Source organism: Ambystoma mexicanum, chromosome 5p, assembly GCF_040938575.1.
Source record: "Ambystoma mexicanum isolate Mex_15411 chromosome 5p, UKY_AmexF1_1, whole genome shotgun sequence".
NCBI classification, from domain to species: domain Eukaryota; kingdom Metazoa; phylum Chordata; class Amphibia; order Caudata; family Ambystomatidae; genus Ambystoma; species Ambystoma mexicanum.
This window is the reverse complement of record NC_090930.1, coordinates 1206952265-1206979857: the sequence shown is the minus strand read 5'-3', so window position 1 is coordinate 1206979857 and position 27593 is coordinate 1206952265. Positions and strand designations below refer to the sequence as shown.

Here is a 27593-nt window from a genome sequence, read left to right as displayed (position 1 = left end):
GCCTTCCACTGACCCATCTCTCCGCAAGAAAGGATGCGACGGATTCACACCGGGCTGTGCATGTACTGTGCCTCTGATAAACACCTTGTGAGAGAATTACCAGGTGACTCACCGTAGTGACCACCTTATTCCTAGTCCATAGTCCCCTTTCCTCCATACTTATGGGACATCTCTCCGTCCTGTGGGACGGGACCGGAGCACTTTGTAAAAAGCATCCACATTTTTTTCAAAAATGTGTCCCTCCTCTCTTTCCTGCGCGGGGCCCTGCACGCGGCCGTAACCCCGCCCACCTTGGCTCCGCCCCGCGCATCACCCATCAGTCCTTTTCTATCGCAGGGTCCCAGACCCATTAGCAATAACAGAGGAACCTTATTAGAGGGGACGGAAGGCGGGCGTATGAAGGAAAGGGGACTATGGACTAGGAGTAAGGTGGTCACTACGGTGAGTAACCTGGTAATACTCCTACATCCCGTCCCCTTTCCTCCATACTTATGGGAGATTCCCAAGCACTCCTTACAGGAATTGTGGGTGGATGGAAATACCCCTTACTGAAACAGGTTCTTCAGCACAGCCTGGCCGAACTGAGCGTCAGCCCTAGAGCTCATATCGAGGCAGTAATGCTTACAGAAAGCAGATGGGGAGGCCCAGGTAGCCGCTCTAGCGATGGACTCCCAGGGAACATACTTCTGAAAAGCAACCGCAGCTGCCTTGCCTCGCACCTGATGTGCATGCATACCCTTAGGAGGTTTCAGCTTTTGGACGGTGAAAGATTCCGTGATACAGACAGCAATCCATCTGGAAATGGATGCCTTAGACGCCGGTCTGCCCTGGGGTTTACCGAAGGTCACAAACAGTTGGGAAGAGCTCCGAAGCTCGGCCGTCCTGTCCAGGTAGGACTTAAGAGCTCTTCGGACATCCAAGCAGTGTAGACCCCTTTTCGCCTCCGAGGCAGGGTTTGGAAAAAAGACCGGCAGGGAAATCAACTGATTCAGATGGAATTCGGTCACTACCTTTGGTAGGAAAGCTGGGTTCGTCCGAAGGACAACCTTGTCCTTGTGCAAGACCAAGAAAGGATGCTCCAACGACAATGCCTGGAGCTCACTCACTCTCCTCGCTGATGTAACAGCGACCAGAAAGCACACTTTCCAGGACACGTACTTGAGGTCAACCGTAGCCATTGGCTCGAAAGGTTTATGGCACAGCGCCGTCAGAACTACGTTTAAGTCCCACGGCGGGTGCAGACTACGAACCGGAGGGTAGATGCGTGTCAAACCAGCAAAATGTCTCTTCACCACCGGGTTAGTTAATGAATAAGAACACCGGTCTGTAGAGAGGTAGGCAGAAATCGGCGAGAGATAAGTCCTGCAGGACAAGACATGAACCCCTGACTCTGCTAGGGAGGAGACAAAGGACAGCACCGTGTCAATCGTCGCCACCCTCGGGTCCAATTGTTTCTTCAAACACCAATGACCTGAGCCATTTACTCTTGTATTGGGATCTGGTTGAGGGTTTCCTGGCTGCCTGGATAATGCGCATGTTATCCGCAGACAAACCCAAAGGCTCTAGAGCCGTGAACTCAGGCACCATGCCGCCAAGTTGAGCGATTGTGGGGAGGGGTGCCACATCTGCTGTTCCCCTTGGTGAAGAAGATCGGGAGTTACTGGTAACCTGATCGGCAGACACACCGACAGGTGTTGAAGTTCTGAGAACCAAAACCTGGCCGGCCACCACATAGCTATCAGTAGAAGAGAACAGTTGACAGAACTCTTCAACTTCCAAATTGCTCGATGAACCAGAGGAAGAGGCGGGAAGGCGTAAGCTCTCATGTTGTGCCATGGGATCTCGAGTGCGTCCCCCAGAGAGAAGGCTCCCAGCCCCCCTTTGGAGGCGTACTGAGGAAGCTTCTTGTTTACCGCCGTGGCGAAGAGGTCCACCTCCGGTGTGCCCCAACGCGAGAAAATCCATGATAGGATCTCCGCCTTCAACTTGAGTCGTAGCTGACCACTGTCCGCCGGCTGAGGGCATCCGCGGTGACATTCAGCTGTTCCGGGATGTGCACTGCAAGCCGCCATACCCCATGAAGCCCGGCCCACTCCCAAATCCGAATGGACAGATCCACGAGAGGAGGAGACTTCGTTCCCCCTTGCTTGTTTATGTAGTTCATTGACACCGCATTGTCCGTTCTTATGCGGACCACCTTGTTGACAATGAGAGGTCTGAACGCCTTGAGCGCCAGAAAAATCGCCAGAAGCTCCAATTGATTTATGTGCAGGAGCTTGTCCTGAGGTGACCAGAGGTCCGAGACCTGAAGAAGATCTAACGTCGCACCCCACCCGAAAAAGGAGGAGTCTGTCGTCATCGTCACCATGGGGCTTGGGTCCTGGAACCCGACACCCACTGACAGTTTACTGAGAGAAGACCACCAGTCCAGGTCCACTCTCATGGAATCCGGAATCATTATCCGTTTGGAATCCGGGTCCACAGCCTGACGCCAGGAACTCCGAAGAGCCATCTGGGTCCGTCTCATTTTGAGACGAGCAAGAGGAAGAGCCAGCACACACGAAGCCATGAGGCCCAGAAGCCTCTGGGACCACCAGGCCGACATGCTCTCCGACTGCGTAAACATCTGACACGTGGCCAACAGATCCGCCATTCTGTCCCCGGTCAGATACACTCGGCAGTCTATCGTGTTACAATGAAAACCCAAGAAAGTCAGGTCCTGTGAGACCGTCATGGAGGATTTCCGCCAGTTCACCGACTGCCCAAGATGGAACAGGAGCTGAAGGAGAGACTGGAGGTTGCCCGCTGCTGCCAACGGGCAAGGGCTGCGTAGGAGCCAGTCGTCCAAATAGGGATACACATGGATACCCTGGAGACGAAGATGGGCCGCGATCATCGACATCATCTTCGTGAAGACACGCGGCGCCGAACTGAGGCCAAAAGGAAGCATCCGAAACTGGAAATGCTCCTCTCCCAAAGAGAAACAGAGGTATCTCCTGTGTGGGTTCCAAATCAGGATATGCATGTACACATCCTGAAGATACACCACGCTGAGCCAATCGCCCGCCTGCAACGAGGAGCGAATCTGGCCGGGCGTGATCATCTTGAATTTCTCTTGGAGAAGGGAAAGATTGAACTGGGAAAGGTCTAGGATGGTGCGCAGGCCAGCCTGGTTGGGTTTGGGCACCGTAAACAGCTGGGAGTAGAAGCCCTCCCCTCTCTCCCCAAGGGGAACGGGTTCCACAGCTCTGAGGAGCAGAAGTTTCTGAACCTCGGCCTTGAGGGAGGGTGAGCCCGACAGCTGAAAAGGAGGGTTGAGGGGTGGGGTAGAGGGTAAAGGTAAGCGGAAGCCCACTCGAGCGGCTGACAAGACCCATCTGTCTTCTGTGATGGCTTGCCACGCCTCCCAATGAGATGCTATGCGTCCTCCCACCGGGGTCTCGTGCAAGCGTGGAAAACCCTCATTTGGCAGGTTTATCGGTGGCGGTGCCACCTGAACCTGATGAGGAGGCTGAGGAGCGGGAGAAATACAGCGTACGCTGTTGTCTACGGCGGTTATTCCCCGCAGTAGTATCCACTCTGCGATTTTTGCGGTCGAGGAAGCCCCTAAAACCAGAGGAAGGTCGACCTCGCGACAACGGCCTTTGAGTCTTGAAGGGAGGTTTAACCAGAACAGACAATGATTTGGCCGTCTGAGTGCTGTCTTTGGTTTTGGTGAGCTCTACATCAGTAGAAGAGTGACAAAGCTCCTTACCATAAAATGGAAGGTCCAGAACCTTGTCTTGCACCTCCTTTGAGAACTTAGTGGCATGTAGCCATGCTTGCCGCGAGGTATCAACCCCTAGCATCAGACTCCGAGCCGAGGTGCCTAAGTGATGAGCCGCAGCCTCCAAGAGATCCTGGGCCAAGACCCTGGCATCGGAAAGGCCTTCTCTGAAATCCTCCAGCTTCTCGACCGGAATGTGCTCCTCAAACTCTGACAGACCTCTCCACATCCGCATGTTAGCTTCCGCCAAAATCAATTCTGCATTGGTCTGCCTGAACTGCAAGGCCGAATTGGCAAAGGTTTTCCTCCCTAGGGAGTCCAGGAGCTTGTCCTCCTTTCCCAAGACCTGAGTCGCCATCGCGGAGGAGGAAGCTGCAGGTCTGGATTGCAACGTGGCCGCAGCCACCACTGTGGAGGAGGGAGGCGGACAAGACGACAAGGCAACTTCTTCCGAGGAATGTAGCCTGTACCTCGAGTCAATCTTTTTATTTACAAAAAGTCCAGAGTGTGGCTTTTCCGAAACTCTTCGGACCTCGGCCAGAACATCCTTCTGCAAGAACAGGCCGGTACACTCCAAAGGAGACAAGGTGAACGCCCCAGAAAGCACGCCCTCCTGCAGAGCAGGTGCCTCAGGCACCGGAACATCTAAGAAGCTCATCATGTCCAGTACCCGGTCATGGAAAGCTCTGGTAGAACGGGGCAGGTCCTCGTTGTCCTGATCGCCTTGAGGGTCATCTGACAGGTCCGGCTCCTGCTGAGCCGAGTCAGGCACTGCCTTGTCCACTGGGGACAATGGTGGCACAGGCAGAAGCGCAGGGGGAGGCACCACGGGCAAGGGAGGCGCCGGCAGAGCCACCGACGGGACGGGTGGACCCGGTGGCGCGGGTGGACATATCTCCTTGAAAAGCCCCTTGTAATATTCTCTCATGGGGTCGGTGCGCATAAGCGCTTGAAATTTACCGAAAAAAGGCGTCCTCAGAAGACTGTTTCGGAACCTGAGGAGGCCTCTCATGAGGTGGACAAATCCAGGGACGCAACGGGGAAGGGTGCCACACAGGCCTCTCTGCCGGCATATCCACATAAATCAAGGGAGCCGCCACCGCGGGCAACGAAACATTGTGCGGAAGAGGCATCCGGGCGTTCCAATCATAAACCGGCCGGTAAGGATGTGCACAAGGGACCTTAGGTTCACCGGAAGGACCGAACCCTACACCAGGGGCCGATGGCGTAGTTGTAGGGGTAGTACCTAAAATGGCCACCGTGGTCGTGGTGGGAACGGGCGCCATTTTGTCCTCATCTGAGGGGAACTGCGGCACGTGAGGAAGTGAGGCAGGGGTCCCCGTCAATGGATCAGGGGTCTTAATTTTAGCCTTAACGTAAGGAACCTCGTCAGAGCCGGTACTATGAGGCCTGGAATGTTTCGGCGACATACCAACCGCCAACTGTACCAACCGCCAACTGAGCCTTCGAAAGAAGAGCCTCGGCACTGCCGGTAAAAGAACAAACTTTCTTCATTGCCCCCTCAACAGATTTGGTGTCACCACAAGAGCAGGAACGGTGCGCTGTCACCGACATGGCCTTGCCCGGCCCCTCAGAACTGTTGGTAGCCTTAGCCTCTGTACGAGGGACCTCGGACCTAGGCCCGGTAGAAGCCTTATCGGCACGGGCCTCGAACATGCGTTCGGTAACCTCAAGCCCAGCCAAGACCTCGGGGCTTATCCCGGTTTTGTTTTTGAGGGATGCCGAAAGAACGGCCTCAGAGCAAGCTCCGGTGCCCCACGACTCAGTAGAACTGGGTCTACACACAGCCCCCACAGGAGGGGCCTCGGAGTGTACTACGGTGATCACAGGCCCCTTACGGAGACCCTCGGAGAAAACTCTGGTAGAATTATTAGGCCCGACAGGCACCTCTGGGCGAACCCCGGTAACAGAGCGATCAACGCCCCTCCCGGCTCGAGAGGAACCCGGGAAGGTATCCCCCGGGCGGGGGGCTCTAAAAAGTAAAGAACTTACCGGGCGTTTCTTCTTCTCGTCGATGAACGCCTGAAAATGCAAAGGAGGAGTTCGACGGAACACCTCCTCCCACCGCTTCAACCGACGTGGAAGTGCCCGGACCGAAAGGGAGTCACAGTAAAAACAGGAGTCCCAACGGTGATCCGGACCCAAACACTCTAAACAAAGAGGATGGGGATCCGCCCTCACGAAGCGACGGTGACACGATGAACAGTCTGGAAAATCTAGTTTAAAAGACATAGACATACTAGTAAAAGAACGCTAGCGAGAGCCAGAGAGGGAAAAACGGGAAGAAAATCTTCCAAGGATGCAAGTGTGTCCGGCCCCGATCATGAGGAGAAAAAGACTGATGGGCGATGCGTGGGGCGGAGCCAAGGGGGGCGGGGTTACGGCCGCGTGCCGGGCCCCGCGCAGGAAAGAGAGGAAGGACACATTTTTTTAAAAAATGTGGATGCTTTTTACAAAGTGCTCCGGTCCTGTCCCACAGGATGGAGAGATGTCCCATAAGTATGGAGGAAAGGAGACGGGACGAGGAATATGTCCTTTAGCCCCTCCACGGCGTTCGGCAAACGCCAGCTCCCGATCCTAGATGGAGCACAGCTTCGGGAGAGAGATGTTTGCTCCACATATATTCGATTCTTGAACTCTCCTGGACAAAACAACCTTGTGATCCTGCAGACCTTTCTATCGCCGTCCAAGAAAGAAGCTTATCCCATTCTGGCATTGGTGGATTGTGGTGCCATGGGGATATTTATAGATCATGATTGGGTCACTACACACCACATTCCATATGAAACACGAGACATCATGCAACCTGTAGAGGCCATCGATGGAAGACCTCTTTCTTCAGGACCCATAACCTTGTAAACCAAAGAGATCCTGCTCTCGATTAACCACCATCAAGAGAGGATCAAATTTGACATCATAAAATCTGCCCATTATTCAATGGTACTGGGTATGCCCTGGTTACAGAAACACAACCCCTACATCGACTGGGCGGCAGGATCCTTGTTTCTTGGTTCAGAACACTGTATGTCTCACTGTCTATCCCTGGATTCCCCATCAACATCCTCTGAAGGTACGCTAACAGACCAGCAAGGCCCATTCACGGTCTCAGATATTATCCAGGTTCCCAGGGCCTATCAGGAGTACACTGATGTGTTTTCAACTGCCATAGTTCAGGCCCTACCCCCTCACAGACCTGAAGACGGTGCTATTGATACTGAACACTCAGCAGTGATTCCCTTTGGAAGGATGTTCATTCTATCAGAACCAGAGAAAAGAGCCCTCCGAGAATTTGTGGATACCAACCTGGAAAATGGCACTATACGACCATCCAAATCCCCAGTGGGAGCTTTGTTGTTTTTTGTTCCCAAGAAAAATACCAAGGAGCTTAGGCATTGCCTAGATTATCGTGGTCTTAATCAATGCACCCTCAAGGACCGCTACCCATTGCCCTTGATCTCGGATATCCTGGAATCGGTGAGAGGAACTGTAGTCTTCACGAAATTGGATCTCAGAGGTGCCTACCATCTGATCCGTATAAAGGAGGGTGACGAAGGGAAAACAGCCTTTAGAACACCCTTTGGTCACTTTCAATACCTGGTTATGCCCTTTGGACTCGCCAATGCCCCAGCGGTCTTCCAACGTTTTATGGACCGGGTGTTCTCCGATATGCTGTTCCTATTCGTCATAGTCTACCTGGATGATATACTGATATACTCCAAGGACAATCTGAAGCATGAAGAACATGTTAAGGCAGTCTTACAGCGTCTACGTGAACATAAGCTCCTGGCTAAACCCGAGAAATGCCTTTTCCATGTGTCTACTGTTCACTATCTCGGGTTTGTCCTTAGCCCAGAAGGAATTGGAATGGACCGCTCAAAAGTAGACTCCATTCTATCCTGGCCTCTTCCAACTACTTTGAAACAGATTCAATCCTTCCTGGGGCTTGCCAACCTCTACCGACAATTCATACCTTCCTTTTCGGAGATAGTACAACTGATCATTACATTGTTGAAGAAGGATTCTCCCTTTCTCTGGACAGCAGTCCAAGATGAAGCGTTTCAATTATTGAAGTCGGAGTTTACACAAGCCCCCATCTTGGCTCAACCTGACATTGATCGACCCTTCCTAGTGGAAACGGATGCCTCCAACTACGCCATCGGAGCAGTCCTAAAACAGGAATTCGATGACAAATTAGAACACCCCATCGCTTATCTTTCACGAACCCTGACTCGTAGCGAAACCCACTATTCTGTTCTGGAAAAGGAACTATTAGCCATCCATCAAGCCTTCACAGAGTGGCGTCACCTACTCCGGGGAGCGAAACATCCTGTTCAGGTCCGCACGGACCATTGGAATCTTCAAGTTCTACAATCCATGGAATGTAGGAATAGTCGTCAAGCCCGTTGGGCCTTCCTTCTTCTTTGCCCAGTACCAGTTCCAAATCCATCATGTTCCTGGAACACACAATATAATTGCTGACGCCTTATCCCGACGTCCCGACTACGAAACTCTTGAAGACCGATCCTTCCCAAAGATGTTTCCCCACACAAGATTTGTTGCCCAAGCAATCAATCTCCTGGAAGACATTCGGATTCAAACCCAGTCCTCTGGGATTTGGAAGGAGTTTACTGGGAAGAATCGATGGAATCTCAAAAAACAAAGGACGGATATTTGTTCAAGGATAATGGACTGGTCATCCCCACGCAGAGATTGCGACAAAGAATTACAAGCCTCTGTCATGACACCCTTCATTCAGGACACTGTGGCATCACCAACACTCTCCGTTTAATACAAAGACAGTTTTGGTGGCTGAAAATGAAAGTTGACATCCAGCAGTACATCCAAGCCTGTGCAGTCTGCACTCAAAACAAGCATGATAACAAGAAAACGGCGGGTCTCCTACTCCAACCAGCGCTGCCAACAAGACCTTGGGAATTCATTGCTACGGACTTTATTGTGGAATTACCACCTTCCAGAGGATACACAACTATCATAGTTACCATTGATTTATTTACTCACATGGCTCATTTTACACCCTTATATAAACTACCATCTTCCTCTGAACTTGCTGGAATCTTCCTGGAACATATATTCCGACTTCACGGACTACCTTCCAAGATCATATCAGACAGAAGACCTCAGTACATATCTCAGTTCTGGAAACACTTATGTCGTATACTAGGAATCCAACGTGCCCTCTCCTCAGGTTATAATCCACAGACCAATGGAGCTACTGAACATGTGAACCAAACCCTGGAGCATTATCTTCGCTGTTTCACCACCAAGGTCCAGGATGATTGGTCACTCTTAATACCTGTACCTGAATTCGCCTGCAACAATTCGGATCACTCGGCTGTCAAAACCAGCCCCTTCTTCTGCAGCCAAGGATTCCACCCTTCGGTTCTACCACCCATTCTCCCACATCCTACACCAGTTCCTACAGTCAACTCCTGGATTGAAACCTTCATCAACGAACACAAGGAAGCCAAAGAACAACTCAAAATGGCCCGAACAAACACCAAGCACTATGCAGATTCCAAAAGAAGACCAGGGCCTTCATACACAGTGGGTGATAAGGTCTGGCTATCCTCAAAACTACTGCCTCAACACTTATGACCAAATAAGTTGGCTCCCCGGTACTATGGCCCTTTTTCCATAAAGGAAATCATTAACCCAGTGGCCTTCCGGCTCAAACTACCAGAATCCTGGAAGAGGATCCACCCAGTTTTTCACACTTCTCTGTTGAAACCATACGTCCAGTCCTCCCGGACTGCTCCAATATCTACCCCTGTGGTTGTCAATGATCAGTTAGAATACGAAGTGTCCAGAATATGTAACTCCAGGTACAGACGTGGTCAGCTACAGTATCTGGTCGAGTGGAAAGGGTACCCTCCCAGTGAACACACCTGGGAACCAGTCTCAAACATAAATGCTCCCAGACTAGTCCGAAGGTACCACCTTATACACCTGGGCAAACCTGAAGGAACTGGCTTTCGGAGGAGGTATGCTGTCATGAACCATCGGACGCTTTCTTTCTGGACTTCATGGTCCCTGACCTGTAGGGGACTGAACTCAGCAGTACACCCAACATGGCCACCGAACGCGGAACGCTGTTTGCCAGTCTCTGCGTTTTACGCTCTACGTTCTACAAAGCAGATACGCCCCGCTGCCCTGCGCGTCTCAACGCTACCACTTGCAGTAGCCAGACGTCTGCTGCCGTAGTTCGTACAGTGAATTCCTCTGATTCCTGGTTCCCGGTCCCCTAATTTTCCTCCTCCTTCATCCTTCCCTTTCTTGTCCTCAGTTTGCCTTCCTGGATCTTCTTGCACTTGCCTTCCGAGTGCGCTTCTCGCCATTTCCTGGGCTTTTCCCGGACACCTGAAAGCTCCCTGGAGACGGGACGCTGAACGCACGCTGGAACCCGAGAACCCACGCACAGGGTTCTCCAAGACCCGAACTGTGCGAAAGAAGACTTCATCGAAGAACTCCAACAAACAACACAGACAGGTGAGAAGGAGGGAAACCTGTGACACAGTGTCTCTAATGGCAGGGGACTCCTGACCATTTACAAGTACACTGTCCTAGTATCCTTTTGTGTTACCTGGTATAGAGTTATATACATCTATATTCTGCTGTTCCCACAGACCCAAGGACACTAAAGAAACACTGGCAGAGACTCCAATGGGGTCTTCAGCCAATAGTTGAAAATTTCCACTTGCCATATGTACTTCTCCCTCAGGGATGAAGGCTAAGGAGGCAGTGTGGACCCCTGAAGGTTTACCCTTGCATCTGGATCCCATTTCACATGGTCAGTAGACCCACACGCATAACATTTTCCAAATGTTTTGACAAATGGGGGCCTCTGCTGACCTCCCTCTGGTTTGGCACCAGAGGTTTCACTAGACTGACCTGGTTTCCCATGTGGCTTACCCTTTTTCTGTTTGTGGCCCTCATTTGGATTGGAGGTTTTAGAATTCTCTTTGTCATCTTTCCTGTGCTACTTTCCCTCATCCTTTTTATGAGTGGCCCCAGAATCCTTGTGAGTAGCCCTGTTTGCAACCCACAAGTCAGCAGCTTTTGCTAGCTTCTTGGGATCAATCTCTGTAGAGTCAGCCAAGTGCTTTCTCAGCTCAGGAGAGCAGGTATCACAAATAGATTCTAACAAAAACAGATTTCTCATTCCTTCAAAAGAGTTCACTCTGTAACCCTTAACCCAACCATTTAGGTTTTTCAAACATCCACACACCCAGGTAGCCCAAGGGGTACCACCAGTCTTTGTGAGGGGCTTAAACCTCTTTAGGTACAGGGAAGGAGTTTTCCCAAATCTAGCTATCAAAGCTAGCTTCACATTTTCATACTCCAATCGTTCAAGTTCCCCCACCTCCATTACAGCATCAGTTGCAACCAACCTGGGGGAGCCTAGACAAAAGCCAAGGAATCAACTGATTCCCTGTGAAACCCTGAATCCCATAGTTATATTCAAAATCACCCAACCAATCCAAAATATCAAGTACAACCTCATACATACTCATAGCTTCCTTAGGCATGCAAGGTCTCCTAGGACTGGAAGACCTAGAAGATTCTGGGATAGTAACATTCTAAATAGACAATGTCTTCATTTCAAGAGCATGCTGTAATTCCATTTCCCTTAGTTTGAGATCATTATGTTTGGCTTCAGCTTGGATTTGTAATCTTTTAAACTCTAACTCAAGTCTAATTTTTTCAAGAGAGACAAATTCTGGACTCAGTACTGGACCTGGTACAATCCCTGTGGCTAAAGATTGAGGCCTAAGAGCTTGTTCAGGTAAAGAGGGGCTCTCTTCCTGAGACTCCTCTAACTCTTCTGACTCTTCAACAATATTAGAGTTAGACACTGAATCATTATCATCCTCATCGTTTTCCACATTTCCTGGTATGGTATGTGTGACAGGCCTACTACGCAGACTTTGATTTTCTAACAATCTTGCAATAAGTTCATGTTTCTTTCCTTTAACTTAATAGGGATAGACCTGACCTTACACATGTCTTTCAGTTGCTCTACTGTCAAAATGATCAGGGCTTCCTGTCTGAAGATATCCATATCTGGCATGTTACAATTGCTTTTCTAGTGGGGCTTAGCCTTGTGAAGGTTATTATTGGAACAAAGTAAAGCAAACTCTGAATGCAACAACTCTACAATATATCCTCACCACCTGCCACCAGTGTTAGGCAAGGTTTGAATGCAGTACCCTCTGGGAACACTACAAACAACTATGACTACAGGTATAGGCAACCCAGCCTTTGGTATAAGCTTGTACTACACAGTTTGGTAGCGTGTTGAGCAGCCAGGCTTATCTCAAGAGGGAAAATGTGAGCCGTAGTGAAGTTACACAAAGATTCACAGTTACAGGTATTCAAATAAACTCTTACACTAAAGGTTTCTTGCATAAACTATTAATAATGTATTTATTAGTCAGTTATAAAGCCTTCTTAAGAAGACAAGGCCCCTTTGGGATGGCCCACAGACACAACCACACCCACAGGTGACTTCAGTAACAAGGGTGTTGGGGACATTAATACCTTACTGTTGGCATTCAGAACACTCTTTAAAAGTAAGTAAAAGGCAAAGGTTATTAGAACACAAGAAATTACAAATAGGCATAAGCAGGGCAAATACTTTCAGGTAGCACTTAGAAGAGTTATTCAATTCAATAGGCTATGCCAAAGTTAATAGGCCAAAGTATTTGTATAAGATGCAGCACTTCAGGTAAGTAAATGGAAAAGTCTTTGCACAAGTTCTTAGGAGTCTTTGATGAAAAGAAGAATCAAATTTAGGGCCACAAGCTGATTAGGCTTGTGAGTTGTGGAAGTTACAAGCACTTCTACAGTAAGAGGTAAGTTGTCTTAGACTTATTTTACAGTACCTTAATAAAGAAGACAAGAAATTGAGGAATCATAGGCAAGATTGGAGCACAAAGAGAGAGAGGAGCTTTTGAAAACACAGCAAAAAACTGAAGGAACACCCCCTATGGTGTTTGTCTCTAAATTTTCACAACAAAGCAAACAAATTAAAGAAATGATCAGAAAGAACTGGAGTACACTAGCTCTAGACAAAAGAGTTGATTCACTCTTTAAAGAATTGCCAACATTTGTCTACAAAAGAAGCCAAAATGTGAGGGATAGACTGGTGAAAATGAGGAGCCTCAACTCTGAAAAGGACACGACAAAAACTGGAACATTTCGTGCCTTAACTGTACCAACTGTGGATACATAACCAAAGGAAATGTAGTGAATCATCTACACACGGGAGAAAAGATAAAACTAAGGCACTTTGAAACATGTAATTCTAAGAACATCATTAACTCCATAAAATGTCCCTTTGGACTATATTTTGTGGGACAATCTACACGCATGGCCAAAGTGAGATGAAACGAGCATCGCTCGTGTATACGTAATCACAATAAAAACTCTGCAGTGGCGTGGCACTGGGATACTAAGAAGCATAATCTATCCCAGATAACATTCCAAATACTAGACGTGGTGAAGAAAAGGGAACCACATATGAATTTGCAACAGAAACTTGACCAGAGGGAATCCTTCTGGATCGATAAGCTTGGAACGCTAACACCAAGAGGACTTAATGAAGAAATCAATTTTGCTCGTTTTCTTTAAAATTGTGTGAACACTTACACCAAGAGAACTGAATAAGTAATTGTTTTTTTTTAAAAAAATGTGTGTGTTTTGATGTAGGAAACTATGATTGACAGGATTGATCGTTTAAGTCATTTTCTTTAAATAATTTAAAAACTTTAAAAACTGTAAATATTGGTTGAGGTGTGCAATGAATATGGTCGATATATATGATGGATCATCAGGATTATTCTTGTTGTTTTTTTGTACCCTTTTCTCTTTGCTTCTTTAAACTGCACATGTGAATTTGGTTGACAGCAGGTTGAACAGTAGGGTTGCTTACCTGATTCTCTTTATATTGCATATATGAAGCATGCGGACATATACGTTATAACATGACGAGTGCCCCCTTAACACGATTAACATGCATGGTATATAATTTGCCCGTTGGCTATGTACACCTGGGCTGCATAGACCACGGGGGGAAATGGGCAAGAGAGGAACAGAACCATTACAGAGAGTAGGCTCGAACGTTCAATACGTTTAGTACCAGCTATCAGCCACCAAGTCCTAGAGACCGTACTTAACAGTGATGCGTCTCCCGATTGATTTGGAATGGGGGGATACGTTGCGGCATAGCCTCTAAGACCTTAGGTGAATATATTTTAATGTTGATATATTTATGAGCCTCATTGTTATACGCCTATGAACAAAGGCTGAGTCTTTATCTAAAACTATGGACGCTCTGTCCAGCTACACGAACTAGGCTCGCACGTACGAGGAGTTGCCATGGTGACCAACAGTCCTGACCTCACATGGTCATGGAGGGTGGGACTGGAGGCGCGCCCGCTTTGTCCAATCCTGGACGCGGGACGTCGTCAGGATCACCATGGCAACACTAAAAACGAAAGACAGAACGGACGCGAGCACTCGCTACCTGCTCGTCGAGGCAGACGGACTGAACTGCAGACGTAAGCACCTTCGGCTGCATTATGCAGCTTGACTAGGAGTACCTGTTGGCATAACACTGAGTGTAGCTCACAACGTGTTTCTCTAATAGGGAGGACTTCTTCCCGATAAACGTGATTGATTGACAACAAAGCGAAACCAACTCTTAAACTAGGATTAAGCTAAGGTAATCATGCAACACGGGTTTGGCACACTTATGACTATATCACAACTGTTCACTTGGCCATAAAATATAGCACATGACATTAATTCAAGCACCGTTTTTTTACGCATCTGTATGAGTTACAAAATTATTTAAATAACCTAGGTATCTACTTAGACATTCATCATAGGGAAATTAATCTCAGAATGTTCTTTTCTTCTTCACAGTTTTTACTTTAATGGGAATCCCAACACATTTCGAGATACAATATTCTTCATCAGGGGCATTTTACAGCAAAGATTGCTGCAATTTAACAAAAAAAGGTGGCTGAAAAAACTTTAAAAATGTACTCTTAACTTACAAAACGTACAGGCACATGCAGATTCACCTTAAGCTTATTTAATCACCTTTTGGGTAAAAGCTCCAGAAATCTTCTGACGGCGTGTATGATCTATTTATAGTTTTCAGGTATTTCGCATCTGGTGTAACCAGTGATCTAACGAAAACAATGGGTCTCTATGTTGGTAAATGAATTGAATTGAAAAGGTGCCAGTCTCTTTAGGACCCCTTTGTCATGCAAAGAACAGCAGAGTTAGTATATAATCTATTTCTTACCACCGTATTGGTAATCTCCAAATAAGGCTGTTTACTCCAATCAAGCTAGACAAATCTTTCTTCTTGGGTTCAGTCTCTGCAAGGAAAGACAATTCCTACTTAGTTAAAGCTAAATACCATCGTTGTACACTACGTCACACATAATTCTATGGGGCTTATCGATATTGCCTCCCACACCACTGTAGATAACAATATTGAAAAAGGTTGGCATGCAGCAGGCATCCTTAATATTGGTCATTTATATGAAGACGGTTGTTGTGTGCGCTGGGATGATGTGAGGCTAGTTGTTGGTGATGGTGCATTAAAGGCCTTACAATACATGCATATGCGAGCTGCTGCGAAGGCTCACTGACCCATGTTCCCAGAGGAACCCCTGTTACATGCATGCTTGTCTTACATACTACAATCGCCCTGCGTGAAGAAGAGCATTTCTATGTTGTGTAAGTTTATACAGTCCCTGGAACGCAACCTGGTCAGTCCACTCGCTCTACAGGGTGCGAATATCTTCAGACTGAGCTTTCAGATGGGCAATGGAAGACGCTTTGCACACTATCAAAAGTGGGTTTCCTAAAACTCGAAGTACAGGTTTGTACATTTCAATATTTTAAATAGACTGTATTACCATCTGTCGAGGTTAGCTCTATTTCAGCTCATAAGCAGAGTGTTTGTCCTAGATGTAAAGCTGAGGATGCGACTCTGCTACATATGTTATGTTCTTGCCCTAATCTACATACCTTCTGGCAGGCCGTTGACACTACGCTCTCGGCCACACTAGGTGTGCAGTTGCTATTGACAGCTTTGGAACATGTGCTGGGCTTCACAATTAAATTTGGTGTGGTTAAGCCCAGGTTTTTAAACTTGGGCTTGTTACTCGCCAAGAGAACTATTTTGATGAGATGGGCATAAACTGCCCCTTACATTTCAGATGTGGCTGATAGATGTTACTTGGGCCAATGATGCCCTGATGCCTGCAGGCTTTGGCGCGATATAAACAAATACATTAAAAACATTTTTAAAAATGATATGGAGGAACTATATATAACTCTGTTGCCCGGAGTTAGTCATCCCAATGACATTTGGGGAGATTTCAGGTCATACCTGGCTAGATAGAGGACCACTACATGATTGCTACCTATTTTATCCTGTGTGACTATTCATTCTATGTACTACTTGGTGCTACTGTTATAAGCTCGATACTGTTTTGCCCTACGCTAATTACCTGTTCATAATGATGTATTCTTGCCAAGTGTGAATAAATAAAAGTTAAAAAAGAAAAGGCCCCAAATTAGAAAAGTGGTCCATCCCATCAGAGAATTCAATGGTTCCTTTGAATATCATGCACCAACATGCCAGAATGCCATGTCATTCTCTCTTCATCAAGGACAACTAGCTCTATACCGCAAGCCAACTGTTAGGAATACTATCATACACCAACAAAGCCAGCATCCTATAAGTCTTAAAACTAATCTTACAGACTTTTACAAAGAAGCTGAGGTGTATAGCCAGTTCCTTAGAGCTAGAAGGAACTGCGCCAAAGCCTTACACACATTTACAAGGAAGCTGATGTTCAAAAGGGATCGATATTTCAATAGAGAGACCCTATTCCAACAAACAGAATAATCTGCTAATAAGAAATGTACATGTTCCATTAAGATTGGCCTTAACAGCAATAACATTTGCAATGTCATTCTTCATTCAGTACCCATAATATACATAGGCAAAACGCAGCACCCAGTGCATTTCAGGATCAATGAACACAGGTCAAAAATCGAACAGGGAACATTATAGCACCTTTTGTCCCCCATTCCATAGCGAAGGGTCACACAGTTGAAAAGTTGAGATGGTTTGTAGTTGCGCAAATCAAAAAAATTAATCTTAATACCAACATAGCTTCATCATTGGCAAAATGCGAAAATGTTTTGATTTATTCTTTAAAATTACACACCGGGGGACTTCATGATAAGGAGGAATGAGCAGCAGCAATCTAATCTGTTCATCTAACGTTACTCCCTGAGTGGTTAATATTCACTATTGTCACTTCCATTATCTTACCATTTTATCATGTCTTTGTTAAAGGAATGGTTCGGTCAGAAATATTATTGTCCCTATGGTTCGGCCATGTGTTTTTAACCATAATTCGATCGATCGTACAAACATTTCCTATGCACCTTACCCGAGTTTTTGTCTCTTGAACACAAGCGAAATCAGACAGCAAGGCGCGGCCATCTTGTGATAATCCTATCACTTGCCGCATCGCCCTGGGTGACCTGCGTTCGCGGCACTAAATCACATCCCCCGCCCCTGAGCCTGACATCACTAGACGCGTACCGCCCATTTCACAACACCAAAGCACGTCTCGTGTCAACATTTCACTACTCCGCTAATGACGTGTTGCCATGGAAGCGGCAGGAAGCCTCTTTCCTCAATAAGTATAAACAGACCGTTTCACAACACACAACAGCAGATTTTATATTCCATTCGTCTGACTGTATTTCTTTGAGTATTCTGTGACTCGTTTCTGTGCTCTGATCAGCTACCTTCGTTGCTTGTAGCCCGTGTGAACAGATACCAGTACCACCGCTATAAATTATTTTCGTTTGTTTGCCACACAATGGCAACAATAATGCCCTATCTGTACGAGCCAGAGTATTCTGAAGAGGAATTACTGGAAAGAGAAAGCTGCGTAAACGATGGGGATTTGGACAACAGTTGGGCGGACGTTTCAACAGATGAAGAGCCTGGGCCTAGTCGCATGGACGGTGTTTCCACCTGGTGTACCTGCAATCGGTGCACGCTAATGCCAACCGCGGTGGAGAACTGCTGCTGCCGAGAAACCTCTGGATGCTTGTCCTACATATCGCAAGGCGATCCACAGCCGCAATGCGTTACCGAGCTGCCAGACTTCACGGCAGTCTGCCTCACACGGTCCGTGTTGAGGATTTTGATGGTGCTTATGCACGAACTTCGCGCAACAATTCGGCCTCGTAATCCAAGTAACGAGCAAGTATAGTCTGGTTGTGATGTCAGTTAGGCCACTACTATTTAATGGTTGTCCCTTATATTCTCGTAACTTCACTATATCATTGTCATATCAGTTTAGTCTTGCAATTCTCTAGTCAAAGTCGCATAAAAGTCGTTGAATATTGTGCAGTGTCTAGTTAGCATTTGTCCTGGCAATGATGCCATTGGGTACAAGATTTGTCATTGACAACTAAGGTTTAATACACTTATCTTGGTCATTTAAAAACAGTTTGTATCTTTCTCTTTCACAGTTGGTACCAGCTGGTGGCCTATCGTTCGTACACATGGTGGCTTCATGGGAGGCTTGGACACCGCGTTCGACGAGTAATACCTGCCTGTGTCGTTGTTGCCATTAGACAAACTTTCCCCAGTGACAGCGGTCAGTACAGGGGATTTTCCCCTCGCTGAGCTGCAACCAGACCTTTACAATGTTTATTATTTTTGTGCCATCATAATAAGAAACCAAATAAAACACAACATATTTTTTATCATTGCTTCTTTCATTTTTTAAGTAAATCAAGTGTGTCTCCATTTCAAAGTGTTCCGTGCCTTGTCTGCACGCCCATGGCCCATCCTCCCCCCCCTCCACTATCAAAGGCAGTTTGCACCAGTGGATGTGCGCTGTCAGAGGCGCGAACGGGCACGGTGCCAAACACCATGTACACTTCAAAAGGTATCTTACGCCCAGGGGCCATTGTTCACATGGCCTCCTCAGACCCTGTGTCTCCAGGAATGCTCCCCTTCAAGCAGGCCGCGCCCCTGCAATCCACATAAGTGTGTCTCCATTCAGCAGTGTTCGAGTGCCTTGTCTGCACGTCCCCGGCCCATCCATCCCCCCTCCACTATCAAAGGCAGTTCGCACCAGTGGATGTGCGCTGCCATGGGGTGCTGTCAGGGGCACGAACGGGCATGGTGCCAAACACCAAGTACATTTCAAAAGGTGTGTTACGCCCAGGGGCCATTGTTCACATGGCCTCCTCAGACCCCGTGTCTCCAGGCATGCTCCCCTTCAAGCAGGCCGCGCCCCTGCAATACAAATAATACCACAACATATACACGTCATTCATTCAGTAAAACACCCCTTTTTGGTATTCCTTATAAACCACTTGATATTTACCATGAGAACATCTTTGAGCACTGCAAGTCAACTCGTGAACGTGCTACTCTGTGACCGCTTGGAGTGAACTCGTCAGTGTACTACCTGTGAACATCTCCCTGTTCTCCTGCCACTAATTACTCGGCTTGCTGAATCTAACTGTTTGTTGGTCAAGGTAAGGGCATGTATCCTAATCATATCTCCTTCGTTTGTACATTTTATATCTATTTCGAAGTAACACACTCAGTAGTGCTATTTCAATTTGTCTCACTGCTATTAATTTGAGTATGTTTTGTTATGTTATCGATATATCATTTTTCATCAATGTCAATTGGCATGGTATTGCATCCTTCGCGGAGCGTGTCTATAGTATAAGCATGTTTCCTTTTCATGCACGATAGAACATTCAAGGGGCGAATAACATGTTCTGATTTTCAACACATCAGTGAATCGTTTGTGAAATGTATCCAATAATACAGCCGCACACGTTGCACTGGTTTTGCTGTGGTGTCCAAGAGAAAGCATGCAATGAACAATGTATGGTCCAATTAATTAATTCTCACATGTTTATGCAAAATAATTTTCTAATCATGTCGACCTTTATTTTGCAGAATTTACAACAATGCCTGCATGTTCTATTTTCGGTTGCCCTTCAAAGACTCATGACAAATCCAAAGACATTACAATGCATATATTCCCTAAGACTGTTGATCGAATAAGAGAATGGGTCAGACATTGCGGATATCCACCGGAAAAGCTTGAAAGTAGAGTCAAACAAGTCTTGGAGGACAAGAGGGGTCATTGATACCGCATCTGCAGCCTGCACTTCAACCCGGATATGTACGACACATCCTTGTACACAAAGAGGAATCAACTGAGAACAACTCGAAAATTGCTACCAAATGCTATTCCGACTTTATCCGTTCACATGCCGCCACAGGTGAGACACGCTTCTGGATGTAGCTTTACGCCAGTATTTTCAGTGTAAATGTCACTTATAATACTTCCGATATTTATGTGATTGAATAGCTGTTTAAATAATGACTATTTTGCTAAACATCAGTCCTTGTTTTTTAGAACCCACATAGAAAATTGATTTATGTGGACAAATAACTATGCTATATTATGCATTTAAATAAGCATAATTTTCTTGTATTTGGTGTTCTTACATGCCACTTTTTAATGTTGGAATTTCTAAATCGAATAATACTTTCCTTTTACTACTCCATTACTATCCACCAAATATGAAGCAACAAGATTCAACCATCCATGTCTTGCCTGGAGTCATCAACCACTTCCAGCGCGTATCAGGTAATCTTACCTAGCTATTCTGTTCCAGAATGGTTTTAAGCACGGAATTCTAGATAACGTGATCATATTTTCGCAAAGTATCATTGCTTTACACAATGTTTTTCGTGGTTTGATATTGATATGTACCTTTGTCGTCTTTCCAAAATGTGTGTCCAGTTTCCAATATTTTCATCCTTACTAATGCAAGTATTGTGTTTCAGGGAGATGCTGAAGAGTTGACTACAATAACAACATCCCTCTTAGTAGATCCGGTGCCATTGGTATGGGTCTTCACAGTACAATTGGATGAGATAATCTGATCATATTTACATATCATGTAATTGTTTTACACAATGTTTCATTCGTACTTTACTATTGATATGTACCATTGTCGTCTTTCCAAATTGTGTGTCCAGTTTCTAATATTTCCGTCCTTACTAATATAAGTACTGTGTTTCAGGGAGATGCTAAAGCGTCCTCTACAATTACATTATCCCTTGTAGTTGTTTCGGAACCAGACCTTGCAGTTGATCAGGAGCCAGAGGTATGCGTACTGACAGTACCATCTAATGAAAGAAAGTCGGTCTAATTGTATGTGTAATACAAATGACTTATTTTATATGGATACTATTTTTTGTAGGGATTTATACAAGATCCGTATATTGAACCAGAGGGACGTGGATCTGAGTCGGTGAGCCAGCTTGCTGATGTTGATGTTAGAGTAAAGAAGGTTTCAAAGAAAAGAAATAAAAATAAGGTTAGTGATAAACACTTTATATTGTTGGCAATTGTTTTGTGCTGAGGCCTTCATTATATGTTTTTTTAATGTAAATTGTACAACACTGTATTTAGGGTTTACACTGAACATCACTTTTCCTGTCTGTCCTGTAGTTGCCCGATGAAGTACGGACTATGCAGACACAGACAGCGATACAAATGACAGATGCTGCTTGCCAAACTGTTTTCACCATGGAGGAACTATTAATTGGGGCGCGACGTGTTCACACTCGAGATGCCTATGTCCAATGGCCAGAAAATGAATTTAAAATGACCGGCGAATCCAGCAAAGTGTTTTTGGACCATTGCTACAATGCGCCTGCTCCGCCAGAGGAAGGTGAAATTTAATTTATAGATGATAGTTTAACATTACTAGATAAGCACTTGACACAATCAACACCCGCCAAAAAATTGCCCCCCAAAAAACAGTCCACATTGAGGTTTTCTCCTATCCATGGTCAAGTAACAGATGTTGAAATGACAGAGAATGAAGCATCAACACTATTGACCGACTAAACAGACAAAGATATCGACTACAGTATGTATAGTTTAGCTGATATGTCCACAACTGTTCCGTCCGAAACAACAGTGTTGCCGGATGACAGTCTAATAAAAGAGGCCAAATACATAGTATTCAACAGCAGCTTGATGGAGCTTATAAAGATGCTGAACTGTGTGCATTCAGTGCGAGGGGAAGTATGTGGGAAGCCATTGGTGAGTGTGACTCGTCTAACACAAGGCAGTAACCTCAAAATACATGCCACCTGTGAAAAGGCGCATAAAACATTTTCATGGTCCGCTCAACTGATGCTGGGGAAACTGCCAGCTGGCAATCTACTGTGTGCAGCAGCATTACTTTTCAGTGGCTCTAGTTTCACAAAGTTATCCAGTTTCTTTCAGTTTGTGGGACTAAATCTCATTTCTAAAATGCAATACTACAAATACCAACATGATTATCTATTCCCTGCCATTAGTGAAGCTTGGAAAATTGAACAATTGGCTATTAAAACTACATTCGCCGACAAACAGTTCAGGCTAGCCTGCAATGGACAGTGTGACAGCCCCGGATTTTCAGCTAAGTACTGCACCTACCATTTTCAGGACATGGCAAGCAAGAAAATTGTGAGTTTGGTGGTCGTGCAGGTGTCCCAATGTAAATCCTCAGTGGCCATTGAGAAACTTGGTTTTATAAAATCAATGGAAGATCTACAATCGAGGGGAATGCAAATCGACCTCATACCACGGACAGACACGTTTCAATAGCCAAGACAATGAGAGATGTTGCCAAATCAATAAATATAAAAAGCTTGGCGGCAGGGAAAAAAAAGGTTTTGAAAGTATTTCACAATGGTCCCAGTATTTCAGCAACCATCTTTGGTGGAGCTCCAAAACAGGTGATGGGTCTGTGGAAATTCTACTGGAAAAATGGCGCTCTCTAATGCACCACTGTTTCAACGTTCACCACTAGACAAAAAACCAACATTTCCACCAAAGTGAACATGGCCTCTTGTCCACAGAGCAGGCACGGAAGAAGAAGTGGTTGATCACATCTTCACCTCCACACAAAGCCCTTGAGAAGATTGTGGTTGATAAACCTCTATCAAGAGATCTTAAGGGACTCACAGAATTCTGTCACACTGGAGATTTGGAGGTGTTCCACAATATGTGCCTAAAGTACAGACTAAAGATATTGCATTTCGGCATCCAAGGGATGAAAGCGAGGACTTTACTAGCAGTATTAGCGCATAACGAGAATGTAGGCCGGGAACAATCTAGGACTGCAGGAAACTTAGGGATGCTTCGCTACAATATGGCCTTTACGAAAAGAAGCACAAAATGGGTTGTCAAACCAGTATATGAGAAAATGGAATTCGATTTTGTGAAAGATCTTATTGTTAATGTCGTCGAGGTGTATACTCATGGAATTGCACACAAATCTGTTCAGAGCACACAAACATTGCCAACGTGCCATGTCCACCCAACGAAGAGCTTGTTAAATCATTCAAAACCAGGTATAAATGATTACCATTTGTTTTCATTTTTGCACATTTTTTTTTATAAACTGTAAAAATAAAGTATGCGATTTGTCTTTTGAAATCCATACTCTTAGTCCTTTTATTAAAAAAAATATTACAATTATTACGATTGCTTACACATTTCACAGTTTAGTCGAGCTACTGTGGGACCGTGGATGTTTGGGTTTTGGCAGTTGCCTTGACATAAAGTTCTGCAAAAAGCTGAATATCTGCTCGTCCTAGAAAAGGTATCATACCTAGGCCACAAAACATTCTAGGCACGCAAGAAGTACTGACTGTGAAAACATGCCATGGGGTAGGAGGCCATGAGATAAGCAGAGGTGGCCCTATTACCTGACACATTTTGACTCAGTTTTTGTGTTACACCGACTATAATTTGGGAATAGGGGGCATTCTGTCATTGGCAAATTTCACCTACAGCTCAGCAGCGCCACAAACAATGAGCAGTGACAGCCCCCAATTTCCTATGCCCGTGCTTCAAAAATCATGTTCAACTGGATGCGTTCACACGGGATGTTGCAAAGTAAAAATGTATGTTAATTTTGAGTGAAGGTCACCAGCTTTGAATTTTTGCTTGGGAGCTGGGAGGCCCATGCGTCCCACGCACAGTATAAGGTTGTATTGTTTTTTGACCTTGAGAGGCAGGGATCATTCCGAAAGGGATTGAATTCAAGGGGGGTGTAATAACGTATGATATGATAGGGTTGCCCATTCCGAAACTGGACCTAAATACATATAAGTTCAGTTTATGAAATATCGTTGACACGAACGGAGGAGTCTGCATTACGGTCTGCATTGCGCCAAGAGAATGGAAATGCCAAATATAATGTAACTTTATCTTTAGACAATTTCATACCAGAACTAGTCTAAATACGAATAGCTGACCGTTATTGCCGGGTCACATTGTACTTGTTTGTTCTGTGTTGCATATTGCAATGAAGTGCTAGTGCAACCTTTGTGTGCTGGGCTATCTACCGGGCACATGGGCAGGCCAGCATCGAGACGCATGTAGACCACTGCTCGTTTCCCCCTGGTTCTACGTTAATAAATCATTACATAGTTTGTGCACCTCGAATTATTGCCCCAGTTTACGCATTACGTTTAGAGCTCAACATACTCCATTGCACTATCGTCAGAAGCAAATAGCGGAGTACTTTGAGATTCCACGTTGTATTCTCTCGGTTCACATTGTGTCACCTCTGTGCTAATAAAGAAAATGATTAGCTGTAATAAAGATCGGCTACTGAGTCACATTCTGCGATTGTCATCTATTCCAGACCCCAACCGATGGCTTCTTCAACCGCCAGCTGCAGCTACATGTCAATCACTGGATCTACTTAACTGTGTTTTGGGACGACAGACAAGGTCCAATTTGCCTGTATGCGGTACCAGCGATTAGGAGCAACATAACAACCTTTACGGTGGTCTAGTGCCGAGGTCAGGCACCAGCCTTGCAATTCACTGTGCGATCAAAGTGCTTCATTTACCCAAAACGAACACCCTGTGTACCAAAAAGGAACAGCACGTGACTCACAATAAACATTAGCGGATTTGCTGAACAAGAGCAAAGAAGAAATGTTCCATTTCGATTGATTATGTCAGACGCCGAATGTTATCGAAACATTTAATGTGAAATAAATGTACTTTACCAATTGTACAGTCTCGTTGTTTCCTTTTAAAGTACAGTTTCATATTCCTAATTGTGACGCGCTGAGACGATGTGTGTTTTTCCGGGTTCGCGTCGAGTCGCGTAGGTGATGGCTGGGTGCGTTTGGCTACGCTGCCTAGTAACGTCATGGAGAGAGGCGGAGAATATCAATGATTTGGTAATGTCAGGCTCAGGGGCGGGGGAAATGATTTAGTGCCGCAAACGCAGGTCACCCAGGGCGATACGGCAAGTGATAAGATTATCACAAGATGGCCGCGCCCTGCTGCCTGATTTCGCTTCTGTTCAAGAGACGAAAACTCGGGTAAGGTGCATAGGAAATGTTTGTACGATCGATCGAATTACGGTAAAAAACACATGGCCGAACTATAGGGACAATAATATTTCTGACCAAACCATTCCTTTAAGGTTAGTTTAGTGTAGGAAAGGAAAGCGTCTTTACTTAGTTTAAGTTTCAGGTTACAAGATTAGATTTGGGTTACACAGGGGAGGTACACTGGACACATACACCAAAAACCCTCTCTCTCAGCCAGCCTCAACCAACTGACACTCCACGAACTTTCAGAGGGAAACATTCACTCCACATTACAACCGTGACATCACACACACCAGGACAGAGTAGATAAGGTAGACACAACTCATCTTACCCCTTTAATGGAAACGTAATGAACACCAAAAAGAAACACACACACAGAAAATCAGCAAAACACATGTTCATCCTTCACACTCCAAATTCCACTCCAACAACAGTAAACAGTCTACTCCAGCTCGCACACCAACACTGTCCTTGCACACCTACCAATAAGCCTGATGGCAGCGGGACAAATCAATCCTATACTCTGCCATTCCCTCAGAGAACCATGAGAAAGGAGGAATGGCCCACTAACAATTAAAGAACCCTACACAATCTTCACTCACTTCACTCATCTCAACCAGACCAACACTCTAGCATTTGCTGTCAGATACCCACTCAAAACAGCTATGCCTAAAACCGCATAACGCCATAGCAACACAACCCAGAGAAATACATATTCCCCTACCCCAAAGCACAGTGAGCAGGTTACATTAACCACAGCATGCACAAGCACATTCGCTCAGTAAGCCCAAAGTCAAGTCCCGACATCTGCATCTTTGGTTCCACTACGACTTCCAAACTTTGGGGTGTCCGCACCCTAACAACCAATGGCACAGGTGGACACACCCCAAAATAGTGCCAAGTACCAAGACCCCATAACCAATGGCACTGGTGAACATACCCCAAAATAGTGCCAGGTACCAAGACCCCAAAACCAAGGGCACAGGTGAACACCCCAAAATATTGCCGTTGCCAGACCCCAAAAACCAATGGCACAGATTAACACACCACAAAGCAGTGTCTTGACCCTAAATACAAATGGCACAGTTGAACGCACACCCACAATAGTGCCGGGTACCTTGACCCCAAAAAAACAAATGACACAGGTGAACACACCCCAAAATTGTGCTAAAACATGTTCACTGATGAATATACCCAAAATGCCAAACACATCCTCTAGAATGCACCACGCCTCCAAATATCCCCCACTCAACACGTGATAAGCAGAACACCACACACTGTACATACAGGCAATAACATTAACACATTAACACCAGCAATTTAAGGAACTTTTCTATCGCCCATTTGACAGCAAGCAATTCTTTCTCAATCGTGGAGTAGTTCAGCTTTTCTAAGTAGATGTGATGTAAATGCAATGATAAATTCTTTAACACCCCCCATTTGAGTGAATACAGCTCCCAAACCTGTGGTGCTGGCCTCCGTGGAGATTATTACTCTCCTACCTAATTTCAAATGTTTAAGGGATGGGGTGGATTCTAAAACTACCTTGATGGATTTTAATTATTTAACACACTCAGAATTCCATTCAAATTGAGTGTGATTCTTAAGCAAAAGCATTGTGTTCATTGTCATATCAGCGAAGTTAGGAATCCATCTTGAATAGTAATCAGCCATGCCAAGAAAGGATCGAAGGGCCCCCTTATTTTTCGGTTCCAGCGCATCACTGATGTTGTTGGCAAGCTTCCCTTCCACATTTACCCCCTCAGCTGTCACTGTGTGTCCTCGATATTCTCTTCTCTTCTGTTTGAATTTGTATTTTTCTTTACTTAACATTAGACCACGTTCCACCAGCATATTCATCAGCTTGTAAAATCTCTGATCATGTATTTGCTGGTCAGGACAAAACACCAGGATATCGTCTTGGAAACAGATTAGCTGGGCTTCATTCTTGAATGTCTCATGCATTTATTTTTTTTTTTATTTTTTTTTTTTAATAAAACTGCAGTTCGATAATTAAATCGAACTTTTGTTATAATTGACCTTTCCCGCATCTCATCCGTCCTCTCCAGTGTTTAATCACAGTATGTTCTTTGTGCTGGTGCTAAGTTTGGATCACTGTTAATTAAGGATTTTCTTTTCCTTATCACAAGTTGTATTACAGAGAATCATGGTTAAATAGTCAATTATCCTGCATGATAGTTTAATATTATGGCCGGCGCTTACATATGACCACCAATCATTCATGTCATAGTTCTGAGGTTTGAAGCTA

At 45.5% G+C, this 27593-nt stretch overlaps 1 protein-coding gene across 6 annotated transcripts in view; it reads right to left on the bottom strand.

The window, feature by feature from the left end:
• LOC138481500 (cytochrome c oxidase subunit 4 isoform 1, mitochondrial-like) overlaps nucleotides 1-27593 on the bottom strand; it is a 718121-nt gene that overhangs the window by 603173 nt on the left and 87355 nt on the right. For 3 of the 6 annotated variants that reach the window (XM_069613687.1, XM_069613684.1, XM_069613685.1), the window contains one exon: nucleotides 15123-15198. The exons of the other annotated variants lie outside the window; for them this stretch is intronic. The gene's annotated coding sequence lies outside the window, so the exon portion shown is untranslated. The remainder of the gene's footprint in view (nucleotides 1-15122; nucleotides 15199-27593) is intronic. 6 annotated transcript variants of the gene reach the window in all.